Source organism: Apteryx mantelli, chromosome 6 (genome assembly GCF_036417845.1).
Source record: "Apteryx mantelli isolate bAptMan1 chromosome 6, bAptMan1.hap1, whole genome shotgun sequence".
Classification (NCBI taxonomy): Eukaryota; Metazoa; Chordata; class Aves; order Apterygiformes; family Apterygidae; genus Apteryx; species Apteryx mantelli.
In genome coordinates, this window is record NC_089983.1 from 4718829 (window position 1) to 4734889 (window position 16061).

The window sequence follows — 16061 nt, forward strand, 5'->3', positions numbered from 1 at the left end:
TCATGAGGCAGCGGAGAAATGCAGCGGTTTGCGTGATGGCGAGGCAGAGAACAGAGAGAGCGGTTCGCTTTTTTGGGAGGCAGCGAAGAGACACGGCAGCCTGCTTGTTCTCCAGGCAGCGAAGAGATTAGGCAGTCTCCTTGTTGGTGAGACAGCGAACATTCATAGTGTTTCTTCATTCTGCGAGGCAGCCTAGAGACGCAGCGTTTTGCTTTTTCGCCAGGCAGCGAACAGATTAGGCAGTCTCCTTGTTTGTGAGACAGAAAACATCCACAGTGGTCACTCCTTCTGCGAGGCAGTGAAGAGAGAGAGTGGTCTGCTTGTTCGCCAGGCAGCAAAAAGATTAGGCACTCTCCTTGTTGTGAGAGAGCGAACACGCACAGTGCTTCCTCATTCTGCGATGCAGTGAAGAGACAGAGCGTTTTGCTTGTTCGCCTGGCAGCGAAGAGACACAGCGGTTTGCTTGTTCACCAGGCAGTGAAGAGACGAAGCAGTCTGCTTGTTCTCCAGGCAGCGAAAAGATTAGGCAGTCTCCTTGTTTGTTAGACAGTGAACATCCACAGTGGTTCCCCATTCTGCGAGGCAGCGAAGAGCCACAGTGGTTTTCTTGTTTGCCTGGGAGCGAAGAGAGGAAGCAGTCTGCTTGTTCGCCAGGCAGCGAACAGATTAGGCAGTCTCCTTGATTGTGAGACAGCAAACATCCGCAGTGCTTCCTCATTCTGCGAGGCAGCGAAGAGACGCAGCGCTCAGTTAGTTCGCCAGTCATCGAAGAGACGAAGCGGTCTGCTTGTTCGCCAGGCAGCGAACAGATTGAGCAGTCTCCCTATTTGTGAGACAGCGAACGTCCACAGTGCTTCCTCATTCTGCGAGACAGCGAAGAGACAAAGCGGTTTGCTTGTTCACCAGACAGCGAAGAGATGAAGCAGTCTGCTTGTTCTCCAGGCAGCGAACAGATTAGGCAGTCTCCTTGATTGTGAGACAGCGAACATCCACAGTGGTCACTCCTTCTGTGAGGCAGTGAAGAGACAGAGTGGTCTGCTTGTTCGCCAGGCAGCGAACAGATTAGGCAGTCTCCTTGTTTGTTAGACAGTGAACATCCACAGTGGTTCCTCATTCTGCGAGACAGAGAAAAGACAGAGCCTTTTGCTTGTTCGCCTGGCAGCGAAGAGACACAGCGGTTTGCTTGTTCGCCAGGCAGCGAAGAGACAAAGCCGTCTGCTTGTTCGCCAGGCAGTGGACAGATTCCGCATTCTCCTTGTTTGTGAGACAGCGAGCATCCACAGTGGTCACTCATTCTGCGAGGCAGCGAACAGATGCAGCGGTTTGCTTGTCCACTAGATGGCGTAGTGGCATCACGGATTGCTTTTTCGCCTGGAAGCGACCCGATGCAGCACTTTGCCAGCTGGCGAGGCAGCGAACAGACGCAGCAGTCTGCTGCTTTGTGAGACAGCGAACATCCACGGTGCTTAGTTATTCTGCGAGGCAGCGAAGAGACGAAGCGGTCTGCTTGCTCGCCAGGCAGCGAACAGATTAGGCAGTCTCCTTGTTTGTGAGACAGCGAACATCCACAGTGGTCACTCATTCTGCGAGACAGCGAATTGGCACAGCGTTCTGCTTGTTCGCTAGGCAGTGGACAGATTAGGCAGTCTCCGTGTTTGTGAGACAGCGAACATCCACAGTGGTCACTCATTCTGCGAGGCAGCGAAGAGACGCAGCCGTCTGCTTGTCCATTAGATGGCGTAGTGGCATCACGGATTGCTTTTTCGCCTGGAAGAGACCCGATGCAGCACTTTGCCAGCTGGCGAGGCAGCGTAGAGACGCAGCCGTCTGCTGCTTTGTGAGACAGCGAACATCCACGGTGCTTAGTTATTGTGCGAGGCAGCGAAGAGACGCAGCGCTTAGTTAGTTCTCCAGGCCCTGAACACATGCAACGGTTTACTTGTTGGCAACGCAGCGAGGAGAGGCAGCGGTCTGCTTGTTCATGAGGCAGCGGAGAAATGCAGCGGTTTGCGTGATGGCGAGGCAGAGAACAGAGAGAGCGGTTCGCTTTTTTGCGAGGCAGCGAAGAGACACGGCAGCCTGCTTGTTCTCCAGGCAGCGAAGAGATTAGGCAGTCTCCTTGTTTGTGAGACAGCGAACATCCACAGTGGTCACTCATTGTGCGAGGCAGTGAAGAGGCACAGCGGTCTGCTTGTTCTCCAGGCAGCGAAGAGATTAGGCAGTCTCCTTGTTGGTGAGACAGCGAACATTCATAGTGTTTCTTCATTCTGCGAGGCAGCCTAGAGACGCAGCGTTTTGCTTTTTCGCCAGGCAGCGAACAGATTAGGCAGTCTCCTTGTTTGTGAGACAGAAAACATCCACAGTGGTCACTCCTTCTGCGAGGCAGTGAAGAGAGAGAGTGGTCTGCTTGTTCGCCAGGCAGCGAAAAGATTAGGCACTCTCCTTGTTGTGAGAGAGCGAACACGCACAGTGCTTCCTCATTCTGCGATGCAGTGAAGAGACAGAGCGTTTTGCTTGTTCGCCTGGCAGCGAAGAGACACAGCGGTTTGCTTGTTCACCAGGCAGTGAAGAGACGAAGCAGTCTGCTTGTTCTCCAGGCAGCGAAAAGATTAGGCAGTCTCCTTGTTTGTTAGACAGTGAACATCCACAGTGGTTCCCCATTCTGCGAGGCAGCGAAGAGCCACAGTGGTTTTCTTGTTTGCCTGGGAGCGAAGAGAGGAAGCAGTCTGCTTGTTCGCCAGGCAGCGAACAGATTAGGCAGTCTCCTTGATTGTGAGACAGCAAACATCCGCAGTGCTTCCTCATTCTGCGAGGCAGCGAAGAGACGCAGCGCTCAGTTAGTTCGCCAGTCATCGAAGAGACGAAGCGGTCTGCTTGTTCGCCAGGCAGCGAACAGATTGAGCAGTCTCCCTATTTGTGAGACAGCGAACGTCCACAGTGCTTCCTCATTCTGCGAGACAGCGAAGAGACAAAGCGGTTTGCTTGTTCACCAGACAGCGAAGAGATGAAGCAGTCTGCTTGTTCTCCAGGCAGCGAAAAGATTAGGCAGTCTCCTTGTTTGTTAGACAGTGAACATCCACAGTGGTTCCCCATTCTGCGAGGCAGCGAAGAGCCACAGTGGTTTTCTTGTTCGCCTGGGAGCTAAGAGAGGAAGCAGTCTGCTTGTTCGCCAGGCAGCGAACAGATTAGGCAGTCTCCTTGATTGTGAGACAGCAAACATCCGCAGTGCTTCCTCATTCTGCGAGGCAGCGAAGAGACGCAGCGCTCAGTTAGTTCGCCAGTCATCGAAGAGACGAAGCGGTCTGCTTGTTCGCCAGGCAGCGAACAGATTGAGCAGTCTCCCTATTTGTGAGACAGCGAACGTCCACAGTGCTTCCTCATTCTGCGAGACAGCGAAGAGACAAAGCGGTTTGCTTGTTCACCAGACAGCGAAGAGATGAAGCAGTCTGCTTGTTCTCCAGGCAGCGAACAGATTAGGCAGTCTCCTTGATTGTGAGACAGCGAACATCCACAGTGGTCACTCCTTCTGTGAGGCAGTGAAGAGACAGAGTGGTCTGCTTGTTCGCCAGGCAGCGAACAGATTAGGCAGTCTCCTTGTTTGTTAGACAGTGAACATCCACAGTGGTTCCTCATTCTGCGAGACAGAGAAAAGACAGAGCCTTTTGCTTGTTCGCCTGGCAGCGAAGAGACACAGCGGTTTGCTTGTTCGCCAGGCAGCGAAGAGACAAAGCCGTCTGCTTGTTCGCCAGGCAGTGGACAGATTCCGCATTCTCCTTGTTTGTGAGACAGCGAGCATCCACAGTGGTCACTCATTCTGCGAGGCAGCGAACAGATGCAGCGGTTTGCTTGTCCACTAGATGGCGTAGTGGCATCACGGATTGCTTTTTCGCCTGGAAGCGACCCGATGCAGCACTTTGCCAGCTGGCGAGGCAGCGAACAGACGCAGCAGTCTGCTGCTTTGTGAGACAGCGAACATCCACGGTGCTTAGTTATTCTGCGAGGCAGCGAAGAGACGAAGCGGTCTGCTTGATCGCCAGGCAGCGAAGAGACGAAGCGGTTTGCTTGCTCGCCAGGCAGCGAACAGATAGGGCAGTCTCCTTGTTTGTGAGACAGCGAACATCCACAGTGCTTCCTCATTCTGCCACGCAGCCAAGAGAAGAAACGGTTTGCTTTTTCGCCAGGCAGCGAACAGATTAGGCAGTCTCCTTGTTTGTGAGACAGCGAACATCCACAGTGGTCACTCATTCTGCGAGACAGCGAATTGGCACAGCGGTTTGCTTGTTCACCAGGCAGTGAAGAGACGAAGCAGTCTGCTTGTTCTCCAGGCAGCGAAAAGATTAGGCAGTCTCCTTGTTTTTTAGACAGTGAACATCCACAGTGGTTCCCCATTCTGCGAGGCAGCGAAGAGACACAGTGGTTTTCTTGTTCGCCTGGGAGCGAAGAGAGGAAGCAGTCTGCTTGTTCGCCAGGCACTGGACAGATTAGGCAGTCTCCTTGTTTGTGAGTCAGCGAACATCCACAGTGGTTCCTCATTCTGCGAGGCAGCGAAGAGACAGAGCGTTTTGCTTGTTCGCCTGGCAGCGAAGAGACAAAGCGGTTTGCTTGTTCACCAGACATTGAAGAGACGAAGCAGTCTGCTTGTTCTCCAGGCAGCGAAAAGATTAGGCAGTCTCCTTGTTTGTTAGACAGTGGACATCCACAGTGGTTCCCCATTCTGCGAGGCAGCGAAGAGACACAGTGGTTTTCTTGTTCGCCTGGGAGCGAAAGAGGAAGCAGTCTGCTTGTTCGCCAGGCACTGGACAGATTAGGCAGTCTCCTTGTTTGTGAGACAGCAAACATCCGCAGTGCTTCCTCATTCTGCGAGGCAGCGAAGAGACGCAGCGCTCAGTTAGTTCGCCAGTCATCGAAGAGACGAAGCGGTCTGCTTGTTCGCCAGGCAGCGAACAGATTGGGCAGTCTCCCTATTTGTGAGACAGCGAACATCCACAGTGCTTCCTCATTCTGTGAGGCAGCGAAGAGACGCAGCGGTCTGCTTGTTCACCAGGCAGCGAAGAGACGAAGCCGTCTGCTTGTTCGCCAGGTGGTGGACAGATTAGGCAGTCTCCTTGTTTGTGAGACAGCGAACATCCACTGTGGTCACACATGCTGCGAGGCAGCCAAGAGACACAGCGTTCTGCTTGTTCGTGAGGCAGCAGACAGATGCTGTGGTTTGCCAGACAGCGAGGTAGTGAACAAAGAGAGTGGTTCGCTTGTATGCGGGGCAGGGATGTTTAGCCATGGTTGGCTTTTTGGTGAGTGGGCGAATAGACGCAGTGATGTGCTTTTTTGCGAGTCAGCAAAGAGACGAAGCAGTCTGCTTGTTCTCCGGGCAGCGAACAGATTAGGCAGTCTCCTTGTCTGAGAGACAGCGAACATCCACAGTGGTTCCTCATTCTGCCAGACAGCCAAGAGACGCAGCGGTTTGCTTGTTCGCCTGGCAGCGAAGAGACGAAGTGGTTTGCTTGCTCGCCAGGCAGCGAACAGATTAGGCAGTCTCCGTGTTTGTGAGACAGCGAACATCCACAGTGGTCACTCATTCTGCGAGGCCGGCAAGAGACGCAGTGGTCTGCTTGTTCGCCAGGCAGCGAACAGATTAGGCAGTCTCCTTGTTTGTGAGACAGCGAACATCCACAGTGGTTCCTCATTCTGCGAGACAGAGAAAAGACAGAGCCTTTTGCTTGTTCGCCTGGCAGCGAAGAGACACAGCGGTTTGCTTGTTCGCCAGGCAGCGAAGAGACAAAGCCGTCTGCTTGTTCGCCAGGCAGTGGACAGATTCCGCATTCTCCTTGTTTGTGAGACAGCGAGCATCCACAGTGGTCACTCATTCTGCGAGGCAGCGAACAGATGCAGCGGTTTGCTTGTCCACTAGATGGCGTAGTGGCATCACGGATTGCTTTTTCGCCTGGAAGCGACCCGATGCAGCACTTTGCCAGCTGGCGAGGCAGCGAACAGACGCAGCAGTCTGCTGCTTTGTGAGACAGCGAACATCCACGGTGCTTAGTTATTCTGCAAGGCAGCGAAGAGACGAAGTGGTCTGCTTGATCGCCAGGCAGCGAAGAGACGAAGCGGTTTGCTTGCTCGCCAGGCAGCGAACAGATAGGGCAGTCTCCTTGTTTGTGAGACAGCGAACATCCACAGTGGTTCCTCATTCTGCCAGGCAGCGAAGAGACAGAGCGTTTTGCTTGTTCGCCTGGCAGCGAAGAGACAAAGCGGTTTGCTTGTTCACCAGACATTGAAGAGACGAAGCAGTCTGCTTGTTCTCCAGGCAGCGAAAAGATTAGGCAGTCTCCTTGTTTGTTAGACAGTGGACATCCACAGTGGTTCCCCATTCTGCGAGGCAGCGAAGAGACACAGTGGTTTTCTTGTTCGCCTGGGAGCGAAAGAGGAAGCAGTCTGCTTGTTCGCCAGGCACTGGACAGATTAGGCAGTCTCCTTGTTTGTGAGACAGCAAACATCCGCAGTGCTTCCTCATTCTGCGAGGCAGCGAAGAGACGCAGCGCTCAGTTAGTTCGCCAGTCATCGAAGAGACGAAGCGGTCTGCTTGTTCGCCAGGCAGCGAACAGATTGGGCAGTCTCCCTCTTTGTGAGACAGCGAACATCCACAGTGCTTCCTCATTCTGTGAGGCAGCGAAGAGACGCAGCGGTCTGCTTGTTCACCAGGCAGCGAAGAGACGAAGCCGTCTGCTTGTTCGCCAGGTGGTGGACAGATTAGGCAGTCTCCTTGTTTGTGAGACAGCGAACATCCACTGTGGTCACACATGCTGCGAGGCAGCCAAGAGACACAGCGTTCTGCTTGTTCGTGAGGCAGCAGACAGATGCTGTGGTTTGCCAGACAGCGAGGTAGTGAACAAAGAGAGTGGTTCGCTTGTATGCGGGGCAGGGATGTTTAGCCATGGTTGGCTTTTTGGTGAGTGGGCGAATAGACGCAGTGATGTGCTTTTTTGCGAGTCAGCAAAGAGACGAAGCAGTCTGCTTGTTCTCCGGGCAGCGAACAGATTAGGCAGTCTCCTTGTCTGAGAGACAGCGAACATCCACAGTGGTTCCTCATTCTGCCAGACAGCCAAGAGACGCAGCGGTTTGCTTGTTCGCCTGGCAGCGAAGAGACGAAGTGGTTTGCTTGCTCGCCAGGCAGCGAACAGATTAGGCAGTCTCCGTGTTTGTGAGACAGCGAACATCCACAGTGGTCACTCATTCTGCGAGGCCGGCAAGAGACGCAGTGGTCTGCTTGTTCGCCAGGCAGCGAACAGATTAGGCAGTCTCCTTGTTTGTGAGACAGCGAACATCCACAGTGGTTCCTCATTCTGCGAGGCAGCGAACAGGGAGAGCCTTTTGCTTGTTCGCCAGGCAGCGAAGAGACAAAGCCGTCTGCTTGTTCGCCAGGCAGTGGACACATTCCGCATTCTCCTTGTTTGTGAGACAGCGAGCATCCACAGTGGTCACTCATTCTGCGAGGCAGCGAACAGATGCAGCGGTTTGCTTGTCCACTAGATGGCGTAGTGGCATCACGGATTGCTTTTTCGCCTGGAAGCGACCCGATGCAGCACTTTGCCAGCTGGCGAGGCAGCGAACAGACGCAGCAGTCTGCTGCTTTGTGAGACAGCGAACATCCACGGTGCTTAGTTATTCTGCGAGGCAGCGAAGAGACGAAGCGGTCTGCTTGATCGCCAGGCAACGAAGAGACGAAGCGGTTTGCTTGCTCGCCAGGCAGCGAACAGATAGGGCAGTCTCCTTGTTTGTGAGACAGCGAACATCCACAGTGCTTCCTCATTCTGCCACGCAGCAAAGAGAAGAAACGGTTTGCTTTTTCGCCAGGCAGCGAACAGATTAGGCAGTCTCCTTGTTTGTGAGACAGCGAACATCCACAGTGGTCACTCATTCTGCGAGGCAGCCAAGAGACGCAGCCGTCTGCTTGTCCACTAGATGGCGTAGTGGCATCACGGATTGCTTGTTCGCCTGGAAGAGACCCGATGCAGCACTTTGCCAGTTGGCGAGGCAGCGTAGAGACGCAGCCGTCTGCTGCTTTGTGAGACAGCGAACATCCACGGTGCTTAGTTATTGTGCGAGGCAGCGAAGAGACGCAGCGCTTAGTTAGTTCTCCAGGCCCTGAACACATGCAACGGTTTACTTGTTGGCAACGCAGCGAGGAGAGGCAGCGGTCTGCTTGTTCATGAGGCAGCGGAGAAATGCAGCGGTTTGCGTGATGGCGAGGCAGAGAACAGAGAGAGCGGTTCGCTTTTTTGGGAGGCAGCGAAGAGACACGGCAGCCTGCTTGTTCTCCAGGCAGCGAAGAGATTAGGCAGTCTCCTTGTTTGTGAGACAGCGAACATCCACAGTGGTCACTCATTGTGCGAGGCAGTGAAGAGGCACAGCGGTCTGCTTGTTCTCCAGGCAGCGAAGAGATTAGGCAGTCTCCTTGTTGGTGAGACAGCGAACATTCATAGTGTTTCTTCATTCTGCGAGGCAGCCTAGAGACGCAGCGTTTTGCTTTTTCGCCAGGCAGCGAACAGATTAGGCAGTCTCCTTGTTTGTGAGACAGAAAACATCCACAGTGGTCACTCCTTCTGCGAGGCAGTGAAGAGAGAGAGTGGTCTGCTTGTTCGCCAGGCAGCGAAAAGATTAGGCACTCTCCTTGTTGTGAGAGAGCGAACACGCACAGTGCTTCCTCATTCTGCGATGCAGTGAAGAGACAGAGCGTTTTGCTTGTTCGCCTGGCAGCGAAGAGACACAGCGGTTTGCTTGTTCACCAGACATTGAAGAGACGAAGCAGTCTGCTTGTTCTCCAGGCAGCGAAAAGATTAGGCAGTCTCCTTGTTTGTTAGACAGTGAACATCCACAGTGGTTCCCCATTCTGCGAGGCAGCGAAGAGACACAGTGGTTTTCTTGTTCGCCTGGGAGCGAAGAGAGGAAGCAGTCTGCTTGTTCGCCAGGCAGCGAACGGATTAGGCAGTCTCCTTGATTGTGAGACAGCAAACATCCGCAGTGCTTCCTCATTCTGCGAGGCAGCGAAGAGACGCAGCGCTCAGTTAGTTCGCCAGTCATCGAAGAGACGAAGCGGTCTGCTTGTTCGCCAGGCAGCGAACAGATTGAGCAGTCTCCCTATTTGTGAGACAGCGAACGTCCACAGTGCTTCCTCATTCTGCGAGACAGCGAAGAGACAAAGCGGTTTGCTTGTTCACCAGACAGCGAAGAGATGAAGCAGTCTGCTTGTTCTCCAGGCAGCGAACAGATTAGGCAGTCTCCTTGATTGTGAGACAGCGAACATCCACAGTGGTCACTCCTTCTGTGAGGCAGTGAAGAGACAGAGTGGTCTGCGTGTTCGCCAGGCAGCGAACAGATTAGGCAGTCTCCTTGTTTGTTAGACAGTGAACATCCACAGTGGTTCCTCATTCTGCGAGACAGAGAAAAGACAGAGCCTTTTGCTTGTTCGCCTGGCAGCGAAGAGACACAGCGGTTTGCTTGTTCGCCAGGCAGCGAAGAGACAAAGCCGTCTGCTTGTTCGCCAGGCAGTGGACAGATTCCGCATTCTCCTTGTTTGTGAGACAGCGAGCATCCACAGTGGTCACTCATTCTGCGAGGCAGCGAACAGATGCAGCCGTTTGCTTGTCCACTAGATGGCGTAGTGGCATCACGGATTGCTTTTTCGCCTGGAAGCGACCCGATGCAGCACTTTGCCAGCTGGCGAGGCAGCGAACAGACGCAGCAGTCTGCTGCTTTGTGAGACAGCGAACATCCACGGTGCTTAGTTATTCTGCGAGGCAGCGAAGAGACGAAGCGGTCTGCTTGATCGCCAGGCAGCGAAGAGACGAAGCGGTTTGCTTGCTCGCCAGGCAGCGAACAGATAGGGCAGTCTCCTTGTTTGTGAGACAGCGAACATCCACAGTGCTTCCTCATTCTGCCACGCAGCCAAGAGAAGAAACGGTTTGCTTTTTCGCCAGGCAGCGAACAGATTAGGCAGTCTCCTTGTTTGTGAGACAGAAAATATCCACAGTGGTCACTCCTTCTGCGAGACAGCGAATTGGCATAGCGGTTTGCTTGTTCGCTAGGCAGTGGACAGATTAGGCAGTCTCCTTGTTTGTGAGACAGCGAACATCCACAGTGGTCACTCATTCTGCGAGACAGCGAATTGGCACAGCGGTTTGCTTGTTCACCAGGCAGTGAAGAGACGAAGCAGTCTGCTTGTTCTCCAGGCAGCGAAAAGATTAGGCAGTCTCCTTGTTTGTTAGACAGTGAACATCCACAGTGGTTCCCCATTCTGCGAGGCAGCGAAGAGACACAGTGGTTTTCTTGTTCGCCTGGGAGCGAAAGAGGAAGCAGTCTGCTTGTTTGCCAGGCAGCGAACAGATTAGGCAGTCTCCTTGTTTGTGAGACAGCAAACATCCGCAGTGCTTCCTCATTCTGCGAGGCAGCGAAGAGACGCAGCGCTCAGTTAGTTCGCCAGTCATCGAAGAGACGAAGCGGTCTGCTTGTTCGCCAGGCAGCGAACAGATTGGGCAGTCTCCCTATTTGTGAGACAGCGAACATCCACAGTGCTTCCTCATTCTGTGAGGCAGCGAAGAGACGCAGCGGTCTGCTTGTTCACCAGGCAGCGAAGAGACGAAGCCGTCTGCTTGTTCGCCAGGTGGTGGACAGATTAGGCAGTCTCCTTGTTTGTGAGACAGCGAACATCCACTGTGGTCACACATGCTGCGAGGCAGCCAAGAGACACAGCGTTCTGCTTGTTCGTGAGGCAGCAGACAGATGCTGTGGTTTGCCAGACAGCGAGGTAGTGAACAAAGAGAGTGGTTCGCTTGTATGCGGGGCAGGGATGTTTAGCCATGGTTGGCTTTTTGGTGAGTGGGCGAATAGACGCAGTGATGTGCTTTTTTGCGAGTCAGCAAAGAGACGAAGCAGTCTGCTTGTTCTCCGGGCAGCGAACAGATTAGGCAGTCTCCTTGTCTGAGAGACAGCGAACATCCACAGTGGTTCCTCATTCTGCCAGACAGCCAAGAGACGCAGCGGTTTGCTTGTTCGCCTGGCAGCGAAGAGACGAAGTGGTTTGCTTGCTCGCCAGGCAGCGAACAGATTAGGCAGTCTCCGTGTTTGTGAGACAGCGAACATCCACAGTGGTCACTCATTCTGCGAGGCCGGCAAGAGACGCAGTGGTCTGCTTGTTCGCCAGGCAGCGAACAGATTAGGCAGTCTCCTTGTTTGTGAGACAGCGAACATCCACAGTGGTTCCTCATTCTGCGAGGCAGCGAACAGGGAGAGCCTTTTGCTTGTTCGCCTGGCAGCGAAGAGACACAGCGGTTTGCTTGTTCGCCAGGCAGCGAAGAGACAAAGCCGTCTGCTTGTTCGCCAGGCAGTGGACAGATTCCGCATTCTCCTTGTTTGTGAGACAGCGAGCATCCACAGTGGTCACTCATTCTGCGAGGCAGCGAACAGATGCAGCGGTTTGCTTGTCCACTAGATGGCGTAGTGGCATCACGGATTGCTTTTTCGCCTGGAAGCGACCCGGTGCAGCACTTTGCCAGCTGGCGAGGCAGCGAACAGACGCAGCAGTCTGCTGCTTTGTGAGACAGCGAACATCCACGGTGCTTAGTTATTCTGCGAGGCAGCGAAGAGACGAAGCGGTCTGCTTGCTCGCCAGGCAGCGAACAGATTAGGCAGTCTCCTTGTTTGTGAGACAGCGAACATCCACAGTGGTCACTCATTCTGCGAGACAGCGAATTGGCACAGCGTTCTGCTTGTTCGCTAGGCAGTGGACAGATTAGGCAGTCTCCGTGTTTGTGAGACAGCGAACATCCACAGTGGTCACTCATTCTGCGAGGCAGCGAAGAGACGCAGCCGTCTGCTTGTCCATTAGATGGCGTAGTGGCATCACGGATTGCTTTTTCGCCTGGAAGAGACCCGATGCAGCACTTTGCCAGCTGGCGAGGCAGCGTAGAGACGCAGCCGTCTGCTGCTTTGTGAGACAGCGAACATCCACGGTGCTTAGTTATTGTGCGAGGCAGCGAAGAGACGCAGCGCTTAGTTAGTTCTCCAGGCCCTGAACACATGCAACGGTTTACTTGTTGGCAACGCAGCGAGGAGAGGCAGCGGTCTGCTTGTTCATGAGGCAGCGGAGAAATGCAGCGGTTTGCGTGATGGCGAGGCAGAGAACAGAGAGAGCGGTTCGCTTTTTTGCGAGGCAGCGAAGAGACACGGCAGCCTGCTTGTTCTCCAGGCAGCGAAGAGATTAGGCAGTCTCCTTGTTTGTGAGACAGCGAACATCCACAGTGGTCACTCATTGTGCGAGGCAGTGAAGAGGCACAGCGGTCTGCTTGTTCTCCAGGCAGCGAAGAGATTAGGCAGTCTCCTTGTTGGTGAGACAGCGAACATTCATAGTGTTTCTTCATTCTGCGAGGCAGCCTAGAGACGCAGCGTTTTGCTTTTTCGCCAGGCAGCGAACAGATTAGGCAGTCTCCTTGTTTGTGAGACAGAAAACATCCACAGTGGTCACTCCTTCTGCGAGGCAGTGAAGAGAGAGAGTGGTCTGCTTGTTCGCCAGGCAGCGAAAATATTAGGCACTCTCCTTGTTGTGAGAGAGCGAACACGCACAGTGCTTCCTCATTCTGCGATGCAGTGAAGAGACAGAGCGTTTTGCTTGTTCGCCTGGCAGCGAAGAGACACAGCGGTTTGCTTGTTCACCAGGCAGTGAAGAGACGAAGCAGTCTGCTTGTTCTCCAGGCAGCGAAAAGATTAGGCAGTCTCCTTGTTTGTTAGACAGTGAACATCCACAGTGGTTCCCCATTCTGCGAGGCAGCGAAGAGCCACAGTGGTTTTCTTGTTCGCCTGGGAGCGAAGAGAGGAAGCAGTCTGCTTGTTCGCCAGGCAGCGAACAGATTAGGCAGTCTCCTTGATTGTGAGACAGCAAACATCCGCAGTGCTTCCTCATTCTGCAAGGCAGCGAAGAGACGCAGCGCTCAGTTAGTTCGCCAGTCATCGAAGAGACGAAGCGGTCTGCTTGTTCGCCAGGCAGCGAACAGATTGAGCAGTCTCCCTATTTGTGAGACAGCGAACGTCCACAGTGCTTCCTCATTCTGCGAGACAGCGAAGAGACAAAGCGGTTTGCTTGTTCACCAGACAGCGAAGAGATGAAGCAGTCTGCTTGTTCTCCAGGCAGCGAACAGATTAGGCAGTCTCCTTGATTGTGAGACAGCGAACATCCACAGTGGTCACTCCTTCTGTGAGGCAGTGAAGAGACAGAGTGGTCTGCTTGTTCGCCAGGCAGCGAACAGATTAGGCAGTCTCCTTGTTTGTTAGACAGTGAACATCCACAGTGGTTCCTCATTCTGCGAGACAGAGAAAAGACAGAGCCTTTTGCTTGTTCGCCTGGCAGCGAAGAGACACAGCGGTTTGCTTGTTCGCCAGGCAGCGAAGAGACAAAGCCGTCTGCTTGTTCGCCAGGCAGTGGACAGATTCCGCATTCTCCTTGTTTGTGAGACAGCGAGCATCCACAGTGGTCACTCATTCTGCGAGGCAGCGAACAGATGCAGCGGTTTGCTTGTCCACTAGATGGCGTAGTGGCATCACGGATTGCTTTTTCGCCTGGAAGCGACCCGATGCAGCACTTTGCCAGCTGGCGAGGCAGCGAACAGACGCAGCAGTCTGCTGCTTTGTGAGACAGCGAACATCCACGGTGCTTAGTTATTCTGCGAGGCAGCGAAGAGACGAAGCGGTCTGCTTGCTCGCCAGGCAGCGAACAGATTAGGCAGTCTCCTTGTTTGTGAGACAGCGAACATCCACAGTGGTCACTCATTCTGCGAGACAGCGAATTGGCACAGCGTTCTGCTTGTTCGCTAGGCAGTGGACAGATTAGGCAGTCTCCGTGTTTGTGAGACAGCGAACATCCACAGTGGTCACTCATTCTGCGAGGCAGCGAAGAGACGCAGCCGTCTGCTTGTCCATTAGATGGCGTAGTGGCATCACGGATTGCTTTTTCGCCTGGAAGAGACCCGATGCAGCACTTTGCCAGCTGGCGAGGCAGCGTAGAGACGCAGCAGTCTGCTGCTTTGTGAGACAGCGAACATCCACGGTGCTTAGTTATTGTGCGAGGCAGCGAAGAGACGCAGCGCTTAGTTAGTTCTCCAGGCCCTGAACACATGCAACGGTTTACTTGTTGGCAACGCAGCGAGGAGAGGCAGCGGTCTGCTTGTTCATGAGGCAGCGGAGAAATGCAGCGGTTTGCGTGATGGCGAGGCAGAGAACAGAGAGAGCGGTTCGCTTTTTTGGGAGGCAGCGAAGAGACACGGCAGCCTGCTTGTTCTCCAGGCAGCGAAGAGATTAGGCAGTCTCCTTGTTTGTGAGACAGCGAACATCCACAGTGGTCACTCATTGTGCGAGGCAGTGAAGAGGCACAGCGGTCTGCTTGTTCTCCAGGCAGCGAAGAGATTAGGCAGTCTCCTTGTTGGTGAGACAGCGAACATTCATAGTGTTTCTTCATTCTGCGAGGCAGCCTAGAGACGCAGCGTTTTGCTTTTTCGCCAGGCAGCGAACAGATTAGGCAGTCTCCTTGTTTGTGAGACAGAAAACATCCACAGTGGTCACTCCTTCTGCGAGGCAGTGAAGAGAGAGAGTGGTCTGCTTGTTCGCCAGGCAGCGAAAAGATTAGGCACTCTCCTTGTTGTGAGAGAGCGAACACGCACAGTGCTTCCTCATTCTGCGATGCAGTGAAGAGACAGAGCGTTTTGCTTGTTCGCCTGGCAGCGAAGAGACACAGCGGTTTGCTTGTTCACCAGGCAGTGAAGAGACGAAGCAGTCTGCTTGTTCTCCAGGCAGCGAAAAGATTAGGCAGTCTCCTTGTTTGTTAGACAGTGAACATCCACAGTGGTTCCCCATTCTGCGAGGCAGCGAAGAGCCACAGTGGTTTTCTTGTTTGCCTGGGAGCGAAGAGAGGAAGCAGTCTGCTTGTTCGCCAGGCAGCGAACAGATTAGGCAGTCTCCTTGATTGTGAGACAGCAAACATCCGCAGTGCTTCCTCATTCTGCGAGGCAGCGAAGAGACGCAGCGCTCAGTTAGTTCGCCAGTCATCGAAGAGACGAAGCGGTCTGCTTGTTCGCCAGGCAGCGAACAGATTGAGCAGTCTCCCTATTTGTGAGACAGCGAACGTCCACAGTGCTTCCTCATTCTGCGAGACAGCGAAGAGACAAAGCGGTTTGCTTGTTCACCAGACAGCGAAGAGATGAAGCAGTCTGCTTGTTCTCCAGGCAGCGAAAAGATTAGGCAGTCTCCTTGTTTGTTAGACAGTGAACATCCACAGTGGTTCCCCATTCTGCGAGGCAGCGAAGAGCCACAGTGGTTTTCTTGTTCGCCTGGGAGCGAAGAGAGGAAGCAGTCTGCTTGTTCGCCAGGCAGCGAACAGATTAGGCAGTCTCCTTGATTGTGAGACAGCAAACATCCGCAGTGCTTCCTCATTCTGCGAGGCAGCGAAGAGACGCAGCGCTCAGTTAGTTCGCCAGTCATCGAAGAGACGAAGCGGTCTGCTTGTTCGCCAGGCAGCGAACAGATTGAGCAGTCTCCCTATTTGTGAGACAGCGAACGTCCACAGTGCTTCCTCATTCTGCGAGACAGCGAAGAGACAAAGCGGTTTGCTTGTTCACCAGACAGCGAAGAGATGAAGCAGTCTGCTTGTTCTCCAGGCAGCGAACAGATTAGGCAGTCTCCTTGATTGTGAGACAGCGAACATCCACAGTGGTCACTCCTTCTGTGAGGCAGTGAAGAGACAGAGTGGTCTGCTTGTTCGCCAGGCAGCGAACAGATTAGGCAGTCTCCTTGTTTGTTAGACAGTGAACATCCACAGTGGTTCCTCATTCTGCGAGACAGAGAAAAGACAGAGCCTTTTGCTTGTTCGCCTGGCAGCGAAGAGACACAGCGGTTTGCTTGTTCGCCAGGCAGCGAAGAGACAAAGCCGTCTGCTTGTTCGCCAGGCAGTGGACAGATTCCGCATTCTCCTTGTTTGTGAGACAGCGAGCATCCACAGTGGTCACTCATTCTGCGAGGCAGCG